This window comes from Lactuca saligna, chromosome 8 (genome assembly GCF_052625555.1).
Source record: "Lactuca saligna cultivar CGN05327 chromosome 8, ASM5262555v1, whole genome shotgun sequence".
NCBI classification, from domain to species: Eukaryota; Viridiplantae; Streptophyta; class Magnoliopsida; order Asterales; family Asteraceae; genus Lactuca; species Lactuca saligna.
The window spans coordinates 143,058,376-143,077,091 of NC_136424.1; positions in this window are offsets into that span (position 1 = coordinate 143,058,376).

Genomic DNA, 18,716 nt, shown 5'->3' on the forward strand with positions numbered 1-18,716 from the left:
GTTATTTATGACTTTTTGTTATATTTTTATTTATTTTCAATCAAGTAAATAAATTTAAATTCGATAAACTATGTCGAAATTAATTTTTATTTAGCTTTTCTTATTTGTAAATTAAAGCGTTAATGTTTTTTTATTTTTTATTTTTCTTTTAGTTTTATGTCGTTACTCTTCATGTTTTATATATATATATATATATATATATATATATATATATATATATATATATATATATATATATATATATATATATATATATATATATATATATATATATATATATATATATGGTTAATATCGTTAGCAACTTTATGTTTGCATTTATCATTATCAATATTTGACTTTTTGTTTTCTTTCTTTGTTAAAGATTTAATTAATTATTATTTTTGTATTGTTTTTATTTATTTTGATTCAAGTAATGAAAAATAGAAAAAAAAAAAAAAAACTCAAACACCAAATTCTAATATATACTTTAATATATTAATACATTTTACATTTTCATATTTTTTTGGTTTTTTTGTAGTTTTTTTTTTTAACTTTTTTGTATTTTTCATATTATTTTTTAATTATTTCCTATTTTTATATTTTTTTTTTGTTTCGTTTTATTTTTCATCAACTTGATAACTTTTCTTTTGAAATTTTTAAAAAAGTGTAAAATATATGAATATAGTAGAGTATATTACAATTTTGGTATTTGAGTTTTTTAGTGTAACAACCAGGAATTTCCAGGTATTTATTTTTGGGTTATTTTTGGAAATTGTGAGTGGACTCGGCGAGTTGGAGCCCAAACTCGCCGAGTAGGATCGCGGTATTGGGCACGGGTTCGCGTCCGGACTCGGCGAGTCCACGATGTGTGGTGAAACCCTAATTTCCGGGGTTTGAGACCTATTTAAAGGGCCTTATGGCCGTCATTTGTGCTCACCCAACCCTTAGAGAGAAACCCTTGAGTGCTTGAACGTTTTGAGAGATAAAGGAAGCATTTCTTGACCTTGTGTGTGTCATTTAGCAAAGAAGGAGGAGATTTTAGGCAAGAGGAAGCAAAGGAGGTTGCTATATTGTGGAAAGTGTTAATTAGAGATGTATTGTGCTATGGGAGGACTATAGCTCGGGAGATCGAATGCTAGTGATTTCAGGATTTACGACTTACCGAGATACGCAAGGTGAGTCTTCTCACTATACTTTACCTTGAGTAGGTAAACCAGAGTTACGTGATAGAGTATTTGTATGCTATGTATGTTATGTGTTGTACTGCATTATTTCTATGTGATTTATGTTGTGCATGTTTACAGAGTTAGAACCTGAGGGTTCATAGAGTTTGGGTGCACGGACCCACAGAGTTATAGCCTCGAGTGGCTAATTGTTGGATTAGTGTCTAAGTCCATAACTATTTTGGTACGTACTTGACCCGATGGTGCATGGTCCTTTTGGGTTGCCTTCACCAAAGCAACTTGATAGGATGAATTATGGAGAGTAAGGATTAAATATGATTTATTATTGTATTATGAGAATAATATATTAAAGGAGAAATTGTATTGTTTAATTAATATTAGTCAATAATTAATTGGTAATTAGTTTTGTGACTAAAAGAGATTAATTAAACTTAAGGGACTGGAATTGTAATTATAGGATAATTGCAATTTGGGCCATGGATTGCCTTATATTAATGGATGGACGAATTCTAATGGGAAACCCATAAGGAAATCGTCCATGGGCTTAATTAAAGGAGTCTATGGGTTGCTTAGGGCTTAAGCATCCAAATTAGGGTTTCCTTGTTAGATAACCCTAATAGCCCAACTATATAAAGACCCCTTAAGGCTCAAAAACGTGGCTAATGTTCTTGTAAGGGTTTACACACGTTTTTGGCAGCCTCCAACCTCTCTCCTCTTCATCCTCTTGCTTATGGTGTTTGTGAACCATTAGAGGAGTGACACTTGTGACTCTAAGCCTTCCAAAGTCATTACAAGGAGATTTGGGATTGTTATTGCTACATAACAATCAAGGTATGACCTTAAACCTAATTACATGTTAATATGATTACTTGCATGCTAGAATTAGGGTTTGTAGTCTTGGATTCAAAGCATGTACAATAGAGAAACCTAGATCCGAGCATTAGGGTTTGTATGAGCACATAGGATGTCTTATGACCAAAACCCATCAGTGGTATCAGAGCCTAGCTTGGTTTCAATTGTATTGATGCATTGTATAACTGAAAATTTCGATTTTTTGGATTGTGGAGGCTGGACTCGCCGAGTCCATGGCTGAACTCGCCGAGTCCATGCAGACTCGACGAGTCCATGCCTGACTCGACGAGTCAACTCGTCAGATAATGCTTATCTCGGGATTTCTTGCTGTTTTTGCATATGGATAGTTACCTTATCATGTTAGATCAATATAAATCCAATTTTATGATATATATGACTATATTCTTGATCTAATTAAAGATAATTATCAATTAACAAGATAATTGTTTCCTTATAAGATAATTGATTAATTATTCTGAGTAAATTGATAAATTGTTTTGCAAGAAATCATTAAATAAATCAAATATGGATAATTATGTGATTAAATGTTAATTTAAAATTATTTGTTATTTGATCCTTGTTGTTATGAAAGGTTTCATATTTCCCCCTTTAGGTTTTATAGTTTAAATTTGAGCCCAAAAGTTTTGGAGTTTTGAAATTTAAATAGTTAAAACCCTAATGTTTTGAAAAAGGTTTCAAAAGTTGCCCTCAAGTTTTGGAATTTAAAAGTTGATTAAAAGTGTAATTAGAAATGTTAAATTCTAAAAACCCTAGTAATGTTTTGAAAAGTTCAAATCACACCCTTATGGTTTTATTAATTAATTAAGGAGTATAATTAAAAGAGGTTTAATAAATCCATAAAAGTTTAGGTTAACCATTTAATTGAATTAAAAGTGTAATTCTTAAATTTAACCATATAGTATTTTAAAAGTATAAAATACGCCCTATACTATATATAACATTAAAAGTCTAACATTATATATATGTATGAGTAAAAGTCAGTCTTACCGTTAGTAGGCCTCATTCACGAAGCTGGTCTATAAGGGGTGTTTAAGGAAATTACCTATAAAATGGCGATTGAATGGGTATCCACTCTTACCCACCGCACTCTTGACTAGTGGAGGGTTGTTAGCCGAACGGGTAGGATAGGACGAAACCTTCCATTATAAGTATAATGAAATACAAAGTAACTAAATGTTTTTCAAATTCCCAATCTTAGTTACTTAGGCAAAAGTGAATTGATGCAATTCCATGAAATTACACTTTATGCCCTTGCGAAGACGTTAGTGGAGCGTGTGTGGTTTACCGGCACACTAAATGGTTCTGAGCAAAGGTAGCAAAGGGTGACTCAATGTTTGTCATAGTTCGGTGGAGCGTGTGTGGTTTACCGGCACATCGAATAGGTGATTGTAACATGTGAGGGCACCATGTAGTTTGCATGGTTATTCACACCTGCTTTGTGATCCTCGGTATGCCAGTCACAAACAAGAGGGGAATATCGAGATTTGAACATGCCATTGAAATGTTCAATGAATCTCAAAGGATCTAGGAGTTTTCATAGATTTAAAACTTAAATTTCTTTTTCGTTTTTCATGGTGGAAATTAGTGAATCGTCATTCACTTACCTTCAAATGTTCTGCAATTTGGGTTACGGCATCCCTCTCCCGAGTTGTAGGATATTGTGTTGGGTCCTAGCCTTGGAATTTCATTTGGATGATTTACCAAGGACTCAATCAATCAACTAACTTGAATTCGTTTTTCTCCCGATGTCAAAGTTCGACAACTATGGTCTTCTCAAATCCCGTGGAACAAGCATTCCACATGAAGATGATATTCCACGATTCGATCGAGGAACAAGAAATCATGCTTCACTTCCTCCTTCTCCTCCAATTATTCTCCCTAACCCACAAGATTGTAAAATTGAAAGGTTCAATATCACTCAAGCCCTTTTGGCAAGTAAACATAAAGAGGGCAAGTCGGTGTGTGCACACGTCTTAGGGATGAAGTCACACATTGATAGATTAAGAATGATGGGATCCGTTATCGGTGAAGAGATGGCTGTTGATTGGGTTCTTCAATCACTTCCTAACTCATATAGTGAGTTCGTAAGAGAGTACTATATGATGAACCGCGACGTGACCCTTATAGATCTCACCTATATGCTTATTGCTGCTGAATCAGTAATGATTTGGCGCAATAGAAAAGCAAAGATGATTGGTGAATCTGCCTTCGAGACCTCTATGGATATAGACAATGGAAATGAAAGACATGCAATGATCGAAAAGTTTGATCATAAGAAAAAGGCGATGTCTGAAGTAGTTCCATGTGTTGTTCCAAAAGAGTCAATTTGCTTTTATTGCCAAGAGAAGGGGCATTGGAGATGAAGTTGCCCTATCTACCTAAGAGATCTAAGAGATGGGAGAGTCAAAAGTATGACTACGCTTTAGGTAAGAATCCACTATCTAACTCCATTAAGTTCCTATTCATTGATTCTTAATACATGTTGTGATAAGATTGCATTTGAATGTTTTGAAGGATCGGTGAAAAGAAAGGAAGCTTGATAAGAGAGCAAGATGAATCTAATCACAAGTGATGGATCTCGATCGCATGGACTTGAAGATTGGATTTTGAGCTTAGATAGTTATGATAGAGTTGTTAGAAATTTTCCTTTTACATAGTTTTCAATAGATTTTGCATTGTAAGGACAAATGTTTTTCCACTGCTTTTATAAATAAAACAAATTTTGTGTAACTTACTTATTTGTTTACTTCCTTGCAATGAAATTGTTATGAAAATTGATGTTTGCATATTTCTACAACGAATGGATATGATTCTTAGTTATGTTATTTATGGAAATGTCAAGAATTTACCAAATAGGGAGAGTTTCTCATCGCCCAAGTTTCAATTGGACAGAAACTTGGAATCATGCAACGTGGATGCATGATGAATGAGAAATTACGTATTTGGAAATTAGACTGATTCATTGACAAAGTGTCAAGTGAAGGACTAGGATATCGAGTACACAAAGTTGTGTGTTGATCAAGTTCACCATAAGAGTAACAAAGATATTCGTCATAATTTACTAAAGGTTTAGTAAATATGATTATGCTTATAAGATTAAGTGTAATTCTGAATTGATTGAAAATGTTTAAATCAATAGCAGAACGAATAAGAAGAGTCAAGTAGGCAGAAAGATAAAAGTTTCTCCATTCTAAGAAGAAGGGAGAGTACCTTTTATGCTTTATGATAGGTCTTAATGATTAAGAACCATATCTAAATTGATCCTCTAAGTGAGTCTTAGTACAATTGTATGTTTAAGAAGAGGAATCAAGGATTGAAGAAATGGTTAAATCAAGAAGTCTATCATACTTCGTTCCAATAACAAGTCTTAAAGTTAAGATTGTGACAATGAGTGAAAAGTATTAAAGATTTATAACATTCATCAAATGTGGAAAGTTGTGATGTCTTGAATAAGACAAAGACCAACTTGGACCAATTTATGAAGTGTTTTGATAAAAGCTACACTAACTCTTGAATATTTGTTTGTCAAGAAATGTTTTGATAAGAGAATCGTATATGTCAAGGAGTCAGTGGGAGTCTTAATGGTCTTGAAAGGTTTCAAGAACAAATCAAATAAACCTTATTGATCATCACTAGCACACGAGTTGAGGTTTACAACCTATCGTGAAGACATTATTTTGTTTATGTGCCAATCCAATCGAGTTAATTATGCATGTGAGTCCTATGAGTTCTCATTTGAATGCATAAAAGGAAAGGGCCTTGATAAATGGAAAGTACATTGATAGGAAAAGGTGAGTTGCTTAACTACTTGGAAAACGTGGTGGGCAGCTGTGCTACCATAAGGCAAGAAATCAAGATTAAGAAAGTTCGATCCATATGAGTTTGAATTTGTCGTAAACTTTGGTTTTTAACAAATTCACATGGATAGGAACACATACACCGTTTAAATCTAAGTGTCATAAGATTTCCTCCTTCATGAAAATGATTATGAGAAAATGCTTTCACTAAGAAAGATTTTAAGAAGATAGTGATTGTAAACTTGCATTCTCGAATTCGATTATGGTTACGGCATCCCTTTCCATAATTTGAATTGTGAGGTTTGGCAATTAGTCTTAATTGTTTAGACACACATATGAACTATCTAAGGCAAAGGTGTATAAGTTCAAGAAGCCTTGATAAAAGATTATCAAAGCACTAAGTATTAGAAACATGGACTTAAGAAATTCAATAGGTATTGTCTTTCTGAAAGTTAAGATGTTTATGAATACATGTCGAAGCTAGTGGGAGCATAAGTGTTATGTTTTATAGTAATCATCATGATAGTGGGAGCATAAATGTTGTGATTGTATGATTATTAAGGCACGTATTGCAAAGTTGGCAATATTAATTATAGAAAACAAGAGTTAAACCTTGCAAAGTAGTAAGGGTTATAAAGTTGTTTTGCTATAATTAAGGGAGAGAATATTATGCTTCATTTCAAATCTAAAGTATTAGGTTGTGGAATGTTAATAAATTTAGTCAAGGGTACATAGTGTGTTATTAAAGTTTCGATTATGATTACGGCATTCCTCTTCACAATTCGAATTTTGAGAACATAGAAAATAAAACATTGTGCGTCGTGTCCCATACGCTTCGGGTATAGGATCGATTGCAAATGCTTTAATGGTTGACCATTCTAGAATTTTCCAAATGTCTAGTGCATTTAGAGGGAAAAGGGACTAGAATTGGTTTTGACTAAAATAATTAAACAACTATCAAAGGACAATCCAAAGTTCGACGAGAATTGATCGCTTGTGAGTAGTTGGAAGTATAGTATTGGAAATTATGGAAATGTTTCCATATTGGATGGACAATATCGACATCATTACGAATAGATAAGATTCTATTAAGAAATTAGTTGTCATATGGAAAATATGGAAGCGTGTCCATATTGGGAAGTAAATATTGAAAATCTATGTCTAGATTAGAAACTTTTATGCAAAAGGATGTTCAAAGGAATGTACTTTGAGAGAGAGACATCATATCTAAGGAATTGTCTTGTAACAATCTCCGTTAGAGGACTTTGTAATATCATTGGCAATAGTCTTTGAGACTTTGGTGTAGTGACATTACAAAAGGATCGTTGCATAAAATGTTAGAATCTAGTATATTCTATAAGTAACAAGAATTTGGTATTCTTACACTTAAGAAAATGGATTTGGAGTTGTAAAATGAGAATGATTGGAAATGTGTTCAATTTGTCTATTTCACAAAAGTAAGAACCATAGGTAAACACTGTGTGCATGCTAGGAGCACGGGACAAGTGTTGGAATTCAAGTAAGAAGTTGATTACCCGAAACGACAAATAATGAGTAATCGATATGGTGATAAATAAAATGTGTTTTGTTTATACTCAAAGGTTTGAGGCCATATGGGATTAGTATTATTCTTGTGTTTCACCTTGCATGTTTTGACTTCCAGAATAATTGAGTTTATTAAGAATAATCGAATTATTCAAACGGGCCACAGTCGTTCATATGATGGAAGTAGATATGAATGAAGACTGTCGTGAATTGGTGTGTGGATTGTCTAAAAGAGTATTAGACATAAGCAAATGTTTGCTGCAACGTTCATGAGTTCTTATGAATATGATTTGAGCATTGAATTAAACCCACGCTCACTTGGATCACTATCTCGAGTGATTAGTGAGACGATAACATCTTATATTCTTGAAACTGAGATGTGTGAGTTGTATCTTGCTAATCGGTTGCACATTGATAATATGTAAACGCACTAGTAACTTGGTGTTATAAAACATATTGTTGTGTGTGATTTGGTTAGTAAGTGCAAGCAAGCATTGTATCAAAGTTTATCCGTTCCTTTTATTCAAAGAATAAAAGCGATATCTTTGGGCCCCTCGATGGTTTAGTGATGACATACGTAAATGCTCGGCCGGGCTAGGGCTAATTTGATTTGTTCAATTAGTCTGTCATCATAAATCGGAAATCGAGATATAGTACAAAGAGAATGATTTGAAATCATATCTCATACGATATCAAGAATGGAGGAATATATGATTCCTTATCTAAGGACACGCGTATCTGATAGGATCAGAGTTGACAGCGGCTTTGGAAAGCTACGATTGCAGATCGGGATCTGAAGTCATACGCTGAATAGTTGTTAGACTTATCCAAGTGGGATACTGTTGGATTAGTGTCTAAGTCCATAACTATTTTGGTACGTACTTGACCCGATGGTGCATGATCCTTTTGGGTTGCCTTCACCAAAGCAACTTGATAGGATGAATTATGGAGAGTAAGGATTAAATATGATTTATTAATGTATTATGAGAATAATATATTAAAGGAGAAATTGTATTGTTTAATTAATATTAGTCAATAATTAATTGGTAATTAGTTTTGTGACTAAAAGAGATTAATTAAACTTAAGGGACTGGAATTGTAATTATAGGATAATTGCAATTTGGGCCATGGATTGCCTTATATTAAGGGATGGATGAATTCTAATGGGAAACCCATAAGGAAATCGTCCATGGGCTTAATTAAAGGAGTCTATGGGTTGCTTAGGGCTTAAGCATCCAAATTAGGGTTTCCTTGTTAGATAACCCTAATAGCCCAACTATATAAAGACCCCTTAAGGATCAAAAACGTGGCTAATGTTCTTGTAAGGGTTTACACACGTTTTTGGCAGCCTCCAACCTCTCTCCTCTTCATCCTCTTGCTTATGGTGTTTGTGAACCATTAGAGGAGTGACACTTGTGACTCTAAGCCTTCCAAAGTCATTATAAGGAGATTTGGGATTGTTATTGCTACATAAGAATCAAGGTATGACCTTAAACCTAATTACATGTTAACATGATTACTTGCATGCTAGAATTAGGGTTTATAGTCTTGGATTCAAAGCATGTACAATAGAGAAACCTAGATCCGAGCATTAGGGTTTGTATGAGCACATAGGATGTCTTATGACCAAAACCCATCACTAATATGTGTTATATGTGGTATTTTGGGGAACTCACTAAGCTTTGTGCTTACAGTGTTTTATGTTATTGTTTCAGGTACTAGTGATGACCGCGGGAAGGCACCGGCTTGATCCGTACACACGCACGGAGTTTATGCATTTGAGATCTTGGGATTTTGTATTTACTTGAATTGGATAATTAAATATGGTTGTTTTCTGAATATTAAATGAATTATGTTTTATAAAAAAATTTGAAAATTTTGTTTTCAAATATACAGTGTTAGAATTTGGTATCACAGCCTTGGTTTGAGGGATTCGGGTACACCTTCGGGAGTATTTGAACTCAAACTGAGGATTTGGAAAAATATTTTCAAAAGAGAAGTAAACCTTTCTAAGAGTAAAAGATTTTTTGAGAAATTCAAAGAAGAAACATGTGTACGATCAGTTAGCACCCGAACGGTGATATCCAAAAATACCCTTATATTATATGTTTATGGAATTGATATGATGAATTCTCTTGCTAGAGTAGGCTAGGTATTCTTATTAGGACTAGAGTGCCCTGATTTGTGATGACTTAGCCTAGGGAGATGTGAGCTGCTATGAGATGCTTGAGAGCGAATAGGTAGCAGCGAGGAGCTTATGAGAGATCTGTTAGAAGGGATAGAGTACTTGGAATTTGGGATCCGAAGAGGAGGATTTGGGGTGTGTATTGAGACGGTGTGGACAGTAGTATTGGGCCCGTACTACTGAAAGAACCGGGGCAGTGCACGGTCCAAGTAAGAATCTTCGGTATACTAAGGATCAAGGAGGGATGAGTTGTCGAGTGTGAGTATGCTCGAGCGAATTCTAATTTATCGTATGTTGTATTTCAGAGGTTAATCATGGTGAAGACACGTCATATGCTAGAGGGTGTCGGGGCTAGTGATGAGGAGATCCGACAGATCATTCATGAGGAGGTGGCTGCGGTCATCAGGGCAGAGATACCAGAGATGTTCGGGTCTATTAAGACCGCACTGATTGAGACTTTTGATGAGTGTTATGCTGCTCTTTCTGAGGCTGCTGTTGCGGCGGCCACCGCAGCTGTTGCTGCTGCTAGGCCACAGGGTGGTGACGTGTTGTTGTTCCGGGAGTTCAGCAACACGAAACCACTGGAGTTTGATGGGACCCAGGACCCAGTGGCAGCTATGAGATGGATTTCTGACATAGAGGGGTGTTTCTTCACTTGCTCATCTCCTGAGCATTTGAGAGTACGGTTCGCGCTGAACCAGCTTCGCTTGGGAGCAAAGGACTGGTGGAAGTTTGTCACGGCACACTTTTCGCCTGCTGAGCTTGCGGTAGTGACCTGGGAGAGGTTCACTGCCATGTTCCGAGATGAGTACATTCCCCAGGTGGATAGGGAGCGTTTAGCCCAGGAGTTTCTGACCCTCAAGCAGGGCACTTAGTCTGTTGCGGTGATTACCAGGATGTTTCACGAGAGCGCGATGTTCTGCCCTGAGCACGTGTCCACTGAGCAGGCACGTATGAGTCGGTATTTGAGTATCTTGAGACGAGGCATTCGGGAGTTCGTGGAGAACTCCTCATACCGGACATTTACTAAGCTTCAGGAAAATGCCCGGAAGAGGGAGATCGAGCTGGAGACCCAGGCTAGGGAGGAGGCTGAGTCTCATGGGAGGGATCGGCGACCGGCACAGTTCCAGCCGGCAGCCAAGCGGGCCAAGCCCACTGATCCCAAATCAGGGAGCCAGAAGGGGTGCACTTGTGGAAAGTGCGGCAAGGGTGATGATGGAGTGTGTAGAGCGGGATCTTGCTACAAATGTGGCAAGGAGGGACATATGGCCAAGGACTGCCCCAAGGGTTTTGCAGTATGTTTTCACTGCAGCCAGACCGGACACCGGAAGGCGGAGTGTCCGCAGTTGCGAGGATCAGCTCAGGGAGCACCTTAGGGATCTGCCCCTGCCGTCATCAGAGCTACCGGGAGTGGGCCAGTGAAGGCCAAGGCGCCGAGGGCATGTGGGAGAGCGTTTCAGTTGACCGCTGAGGAGGTCCACGCAGCGCCCGATGTCGTGGTTGGTATGTATTCTTTCGTGTATATATTATATGTTGAAATATTATGCTCATATTATGTTATGCGTAGGTACTTTTCTTGTGATTTCTGTACCTACCTTGGTATTATTTGACTCGGGTGCGAGTCGGTCCTTTGCGTCTTTGGCTTTTAGTCAACACATCAGTGTTAGTCACGAGGCGCTGAGTCAGCCTCTAAGAGTTTCCATAGCTGACGAGAAGGCGATATATGCCACAGAGGTGATCCGTGGGTGCGTACTCGAGATTTTTGGTGTTGAGTTCCCGATTGATTTGGTTCCTATTGCCATGGGGGATGTTTGTGTCATCGTGGGCATGGACTGGTTGAGCAATTTCGGTGCGGTTATCGACTGCGAGCGGCAGCTAGTGACCATACGAGACCCTAGTGGGGGAGTTCTTACAGTGTACGGCGAGGGTACCCGTTCAGGATCAGCATTTTGTTCAGCCTCTAGGGTGAGGCAGTGTTTACAGTAGGGCTGTAAGGGTTTTGTGGCGTACGTATCAGATACGCGGGTTGATTCCAGGAGGCCGAGGTCGGTGGAGGAGGTTCCTATAGTGCGTGAGTTCCCGTATGTCTTTCCAGAGGAGTTTCTGGGGGTGCCTCTCGTGAGGCAAGTAGAGTTCGGTATTGATTTGGTTCTGGGGGCCGCGCCTATCGCTAAGGTGCCTTATCGTCTTGCACCTCCAGAGATGCAAGTAGAGTTCGGTATTGATTTGGTTCTGGGGGCTGCTGGGGAAAGGGTTTATTCGGCCGAGTAGCTCGCCGTGGGGAGCACCCATTCTGTTTGTAAAGAAGAAGGATGGTTCACACCGGATGTGCATTGATTACCGGGAGTTGAACAAGTTGATGGTCAAGAACCGTTACCCGTTGCCGAGGATCGACGATTTGTTCGACCAGTTGCAGGGAGCATCTTGGTTCTCCAAGATCGATTTGAGGTCTGGATACCATCAGGTGAGGGTACGAGATGAGGACGTCCAGAAGATAGCGTTTAGGACGCGTTATGGGCATTATGAGTTTATGGTGATGCCTTTCGGGCTCACCAATGCTCCGGCAGTGTTCATGGATCTCATGAACAGGGTATGCAGGCCGATGTTGGATCGGTCGGTGATCGTATTTATTGATGACATTTTGGTGTATTCGAGATCTAGGGAGCAGCATGAGGAGCATTTGAGGGAGATCCTCGAAGTTCTGAGATCGGAGAGGCTTTATGCCAAATTCTCCAAGTGTGATTTCTGGTTGCGAGAGTTCCAATTCCTAGGACATCTTGTTAACCAGGATGGGATATTGGTCGATCCGGCCAAAGTGGAGGCAGTGATGAGTTGGGAGGTGTCGAGGTCACCCTTCGAGATCAGGAGTTTTCTAGGGTTGGCCGGTTATTATCAGAGATTTATTAGGGATTTCTCTAAGATCGCAGTGCCACTCACTAGGTTGACCCGGAAGGGTGTTGCTTTTTCATGGGGCCCCGAGCAGCAGGCCTCTTTGCGACGCTTCGCCAAAGGTTATGCGAGGCCCTGGTGTTAGCCCTCCCGGAGGGAATGGAGGACTTTGTTGTATACTGCGATGCATCGATTTTGGGGTTGGGAGCAGTACTGATGCAGAGACGGCATGTGATAACGTATGCATCGAGGCAGTTAAAGCCTCATGAGTCGAGGTATCCTACCCATGACCTAGAGTTGGGGGCAGTGGTGTTCGCCCTCAAGATTTGGCGCCATTATTTGTATGGGGTTCGGTGTACGATATACACGGACCATAAGAGTCTGAAGTATTTGATGGATCAGCCCAACCTAAATATGCGACAGAGGAGGTGGTTGGATGTGGTTAAGGATTACGATTGTGAGATTTTGTATCACCCGAGCAAGGCTAATGTGGTAGCCGACGCCCTGAGTCGCCGGGCGGAGAGCGCCCCGTTGCGAGATGTATGTTTGCGATTGATAGTGATGACTCCGGTGTTGGACACCATTCGAGGAGCACATGCTGAGGCAGTAAGGTCGGAAAACCAGAAGAGAGAGCGAGTTGTTGGATTGGTATCGGAGTTCGTTATCGATGGTCGGGGGCTTATGACTTTTCAGGGGCGTATTTGGGTACCGTTCATGGGAGGTGCGCGTGCCATTTTGATGGGAGAGGCTCATCGGTCGAAATTCTCGATCCATCCTGGGGCCACTAAGATGTATTTGGATTTGAGGAGGGAGTATTGGTGGCCCTGTATGAAGAGAGATGTTGCGTGGTTCGTTGAGAGGTGCTTAACCTGCCGTAAGGTTAAGGCCGAACATCAGAGGCCGCATGGTAAGTTGCAGCCATTGGAGGTTCCCGAATGGAAGTGGGAACAGATCACCATGGATTTTATCACCAAATTGCCAAGGACTGCTCAAGGAGTTGATGCAATTTGGGTGATTGTGGACAGGTTGACGAAGAGCGCTCACTTCCTTGCCATCAGTGAGAGTTCTTCCACAGAGAAGTTAGCAGAGATATATGTGAGGGAAGTGGTATCTCGACATGGGGTGCCGATCTCGATTGTCTCCGACCGGGATGTGCGTTTCACTTCCAGGTTCTGGAAGAAGTTCCATGAGGAGTTGGGTACTAGGCTGCATTTTAGTACCGCATATCACCCTCAGACAGACAGACAGAGTGAGCGGATGATTCAGACCCTCGAGGACATGCTCCGAGCATGTGTATTGGATTTCGGGGGAAGTTGGGATACGTATTTGCCGTTGGCCGAGTTTTCTTACAACAACAGCCATCATTCGAGCATCGGTATGCCACCCTTTGAGCTGTTGTACGGGAGGAAGTGTCAAACCCCCATTTGATGGGGAGAAGTCGGGCAGCATGTTATGGGCAACATGGAGATAGTGCTTCAGACGACAGAGCAGATCTAGCAGGTCAGACAGAGGTTACTGACTGCTCAGAGTCGACAGAAGAGTTATGCGGACAGACGCCGGTCCGAACTTGAGTTCCAGGTCGGTGATTTTGTACTCCTGAAGGTCTCTCCTTGGAAGGGAGCGATCCGATTCAGGAAGAGGGGAAAATTGGGGCCCCGATATATCGAACCATTTCGGGTAGTCGCGAGAGTAGGCAGGGTAGCCTATCGCTTGGATTTGCCAGCAGAGTTGGGGTAGATTCACGATACTTTCCATGTGTCGCAATTGCGGAAGTGTATAGCCGATGAGTCGGCATTGGTTCCATTAGATGATATTCAGGTGGATGCGAGCCTGAATTATGCTGAGAGACCAGTGACCATCAGAGATCGGAAAATCAAAGTTCTGAGGAACAAGGAGGTACCTTTGGTCTTCGTTCAGTGGCAGCATCAAAAGGGGTCTGAGATGATGTGGGAACCAGAGCGTGAGATGCGAGAGCAGCATCCAGAGTTATTTGCAGAATAAGACTTCGAGGGCGAAGTCTAGTTCTAGTGGGGGAGAATTGTAACAGCCCGGAATTTCCAGGTATTTATTTTTGGGTTATTTTTGGAAATTGTGAGTGGACTCGGCGAGTTGGAGCCCAAACTCGCCGAGTAGGATCGCGGTATTGGGCACGGGTTCGCGTGCGGACTCGACGAGTCCAAGAGTGGACTCGGCGATTCCACGCTGTGTGGTGAAACCCTAATTTTCGGGGTTTGAGACCTATTTAAAGGGCCTTATGGCCGTCATTTGTGCTCACCCAACCCTTAGAGAGAAACCCCTGAGTGCTTGAACGTTTTGAGAGAGAAAGGAAGCATTTCTTGACCTTGTGTGTGTCATTTAGCAAAGAAGGAGGAGATTCTAGGCAAGAGGAAGCAAAGGAGGTTGCTATACTGTGGATTTGAAGCTTAGATCATCAATCTAGAGGTATGATTTCGGCTCATCTTCTGTTTTGTGAAGTATAATGGGATTTAGGGTTTCTTATGGACATTATTGGGTTGATTTAATGCCAAATAGTTCCCTTCTTGTGTTGAGGCTCTGGATCTGGATCCATAGAGGTCCAGAGAGCCTCACTCATCAAGCTTTATGTATAGCAATGGAGTCTATGACCTTGAGTTGTAGTATATGGGTCAAAAGCATCATATATGGTCATATAGATATTGTATGTGCATCAAGATAGTGACTTTACATGCTAAATAAGCTTGGAAGGACTGGATCTATGGGTTAATGGACTGGATCTGACCTTATGAGCAAGTTTGAGTCATTGCATGGCACGAACTCGCCGAGTCCGAAGAACAGACTCGGTGAGTAGTATGAATATTGCCCGACCACACAGCGTGTGGTCTTGCCGAGTTGGGGAGGGTTGACTCAGTGAGTCAGGGGGAAGTCAGAGTGGACAGGTGGACTGAGTCAAGCTGGACTCGCCGAGTTGTTCTTGAGACTCGGCGAGTTGAGTCGTGGTGGCCCCACAACTCATGCCAGGTGGAACTCGTCGAGATAGGAAAATACTCGACGTGTCAAGGGAGGATTCCAGGGAAACCAGTGTATACGCTCAGACTCGCTGAGTCGCTATAGTGCACTTGCCGAGTCTGGTCAAAGTTTACCGTTGACTGTTGACTAGCGTTGACCTAAGTTGACTTGTTAAAGAGTAGTCAAGCTTAGTTGGGAAAGTGTTAATTAGAGATGTATTGTGCTATAGGAGGACTATAGCTCGGGAGATCGAACGCTAGTGATTTTAGGATTTACGACTTACCGAGACACGCGAGGTGAGTCTTCTCACTATACTTTACCTTGAGTAGGTAAACCAGAGTTACGTGATAGAGTATTTGTATGCTATGTATGTTATGTGTTGTACTGCATTATTTCTATGTGATTTATGTTGTGCATGTTTACAGAGTTAGAACCTGAGGGTTCACAGAGTTTGGGTGCACGGACCCACAGAGTTATAGCCTCGAATGGCTAATATGTGTTATATGTGGTATTTTGGGGAACTCACTAAGCTTTGTGCTTACAGTGTTTGATGTTATTGTTTCAGGTACTAGTGACGACCGCGGGAAGGCGCCGGCTTGATCCGTACACACGCACGGAGTTTATGCATTTGAGATCTTGGGATTTTGTATTTACTTGAAATAGATAATTAAATATGGTTATTTTCTGAATATTAAATGAATTATGTTTTATAAAAAATTTTGAGAAATTTGTTTTGAAATTTACGGTGTTACATTTAGTTTCTTGTTGTAATTTTGGTTATCTATGGTTTTTGTAACTTTTTTTTTATTTTGATTCGAGTAAATAAAATAGTTACATTGACAAATATAAATAAAGAAAATAAACATAATTTTTTTTTATTTACACAAATCAAAATTAAAAAAAAAAAAAGTTACGAAAACTTTAAATAACCAAAATTAATAAGAAAAATGCAAAAAAAACCAAAAAATATGAAAAGTGTAAAATATATTAATATATTAGAGTATTTACAACTTTGGTGTTGGAGTTTTTGTTTTTATATTTTTCATTACTTGAATCAAACCAAATAAAAACAATACAAGAATAATAAATAACTAAATATATATACAAAAAAAATAACAATAAGTGAAATAATGATAATAATAAATGCGAATATAAAGTTGCTAACGATATTAACTATGGAGTATCAAAAAAAAACGTAACAACATAAAATTAAAAAAAAAAATTAAAAAACATTAACGTTTCATTTCATAATTAAGATAAAAAAAGGTTTCGATTTGGTTTATCATATTTAAGTTTATTTACTTGAATCAAAATAAATAACAACATTAAAAATTCGTACATAACTAAAATTATAAAATAAAAATAGAAACAAAATGTTAAAAAGATAAAAAAAAAATATCAAGTTAATATATATATATATATATATATATATATATATATATATATATATATATATATATATATATATAAATTTTCAAATTTATAAATTTACAGAAATGGTTATTAAGGTTTGTAGTATATTGCAATACTGGTATAACGGCAAAATAATCTTTTTTCTTAAAATCTAAAGGCTAAAAAGTTAGATTTAACAATTGCAGGACCTTTCATGTAATTTTACAAACCATAGGGACCAATCGCGTGACTTTTTTGCTAGAAAATCCTTAAAATGCGATATTTGTAAACCACAAGGACCAATTATGAAATTTTGTGTAGAAACGATCACTATTTAATAGAAAGTTTATAGAAATGTCCTTGCGTTTCATGAAATTTCAAGAAATAGTTCACATATAAGAAAACATTATATAAACCACGAACTATCTCTCTAATTGAATATGTTACTTATTTTACCTTTAAAAATCACCATAAAAAATCGTAAGTATAATTCTAAGGATTTGTGAACTAATAATTAGACATAGAAAATTTTTGGCCGGTCCATTTTTGTCGCTTAAATTTAGCAAAATATGATATGAAAATATTTAAAATCTCAATATACTTTGTTAGATTTCAAAGTTTGTTAGGGTTTATTTTTAACTTGAGAAGCCCATTTTAAAAAATACACACTAAATGATAGAAATATTTAAGTTAAATAACTAATATATATTAACAGATGTATTAAAAAACGATACAATTAAAAAAACACATATTAACAAGATAACTAATAGATACTTTTCTATAAAAATGAGTGCCTTCTTACAAATAAAGGAGTGGACACTAAGTTTTTAATTTTTTAAAACCACTTATAATTAAAAACTACTTCAAATAATTTTTTGAAAATTTTAGCTTTTGACATTTATCTAATTAAAAGTTGTATTTTTGTCGAACACTTATATATATATATATATATATATATATATATATATATATATATATATATATATATATATATATATATATATATATATATATATATATATATATATATATATTAAATAATTTCCATTTGCAATTTTAGTTATCATCATACAACAAACGAGAATGTAAACGGGCAACAAGTTGCACCGCTAAGCCCTTTTGTATGATAAAGTTAATTCTTTTGAAGACTACATCCATAGATCTAGGGGATATAACATTGTTATGCATGATCCATTGTAGTCTACTAAGAAGCTCCACCGCATCCAGCGCTAGGAAACCAAACGTATCAAATGCGAATGGTATGAAAGCGTGTTGATTTTCCATGCACGGTTTCTCATGTTTGGTGATCTTTCATGTAGCAGCTTTTAATGCAGCCTGTCCCGCCTGTCTGCCATGAAACCCTGACCCTTAAGCTTACGAGAGGGGATACCCCTGTAAGGTCCACACATGCGTGTTTTCCTCCAACTCATCCAAAAATCAAAACCTCAGTCGGTCTAAGAGTTGACCTTCCTTTTGTCGGGTCAGTCAAGAAATTCACATGAGCATATTTCTTGACGGAAACCCCGGCACGCTTACATATGTCGACCAAAACATCCATAACCATATCATTCCTGTATTTGAACCCCGTGAGTTCTTTGCAATGAGCTGCATGCTCGCTAAAAGAGTCCAAACATGCCTTGCGTCATACCAGACATATCCCATCGGCTGGGAATATAAGAATCATGAGTCAATATTTGAGGATAGTACGATACTCCACCGGGGACATATGTTGGCCAAGCCCATCTATAGGGATAGCTAGAAGAAAATCTTGAGCATGTGGTGCACGTAAACACTGGAAAACTGCTTTTTGTCGAGCCATCATATTGAAATTTACTTCCATATCTTGGATAATTTTACTAAAAATAGCATTCACCAGTGAATTCT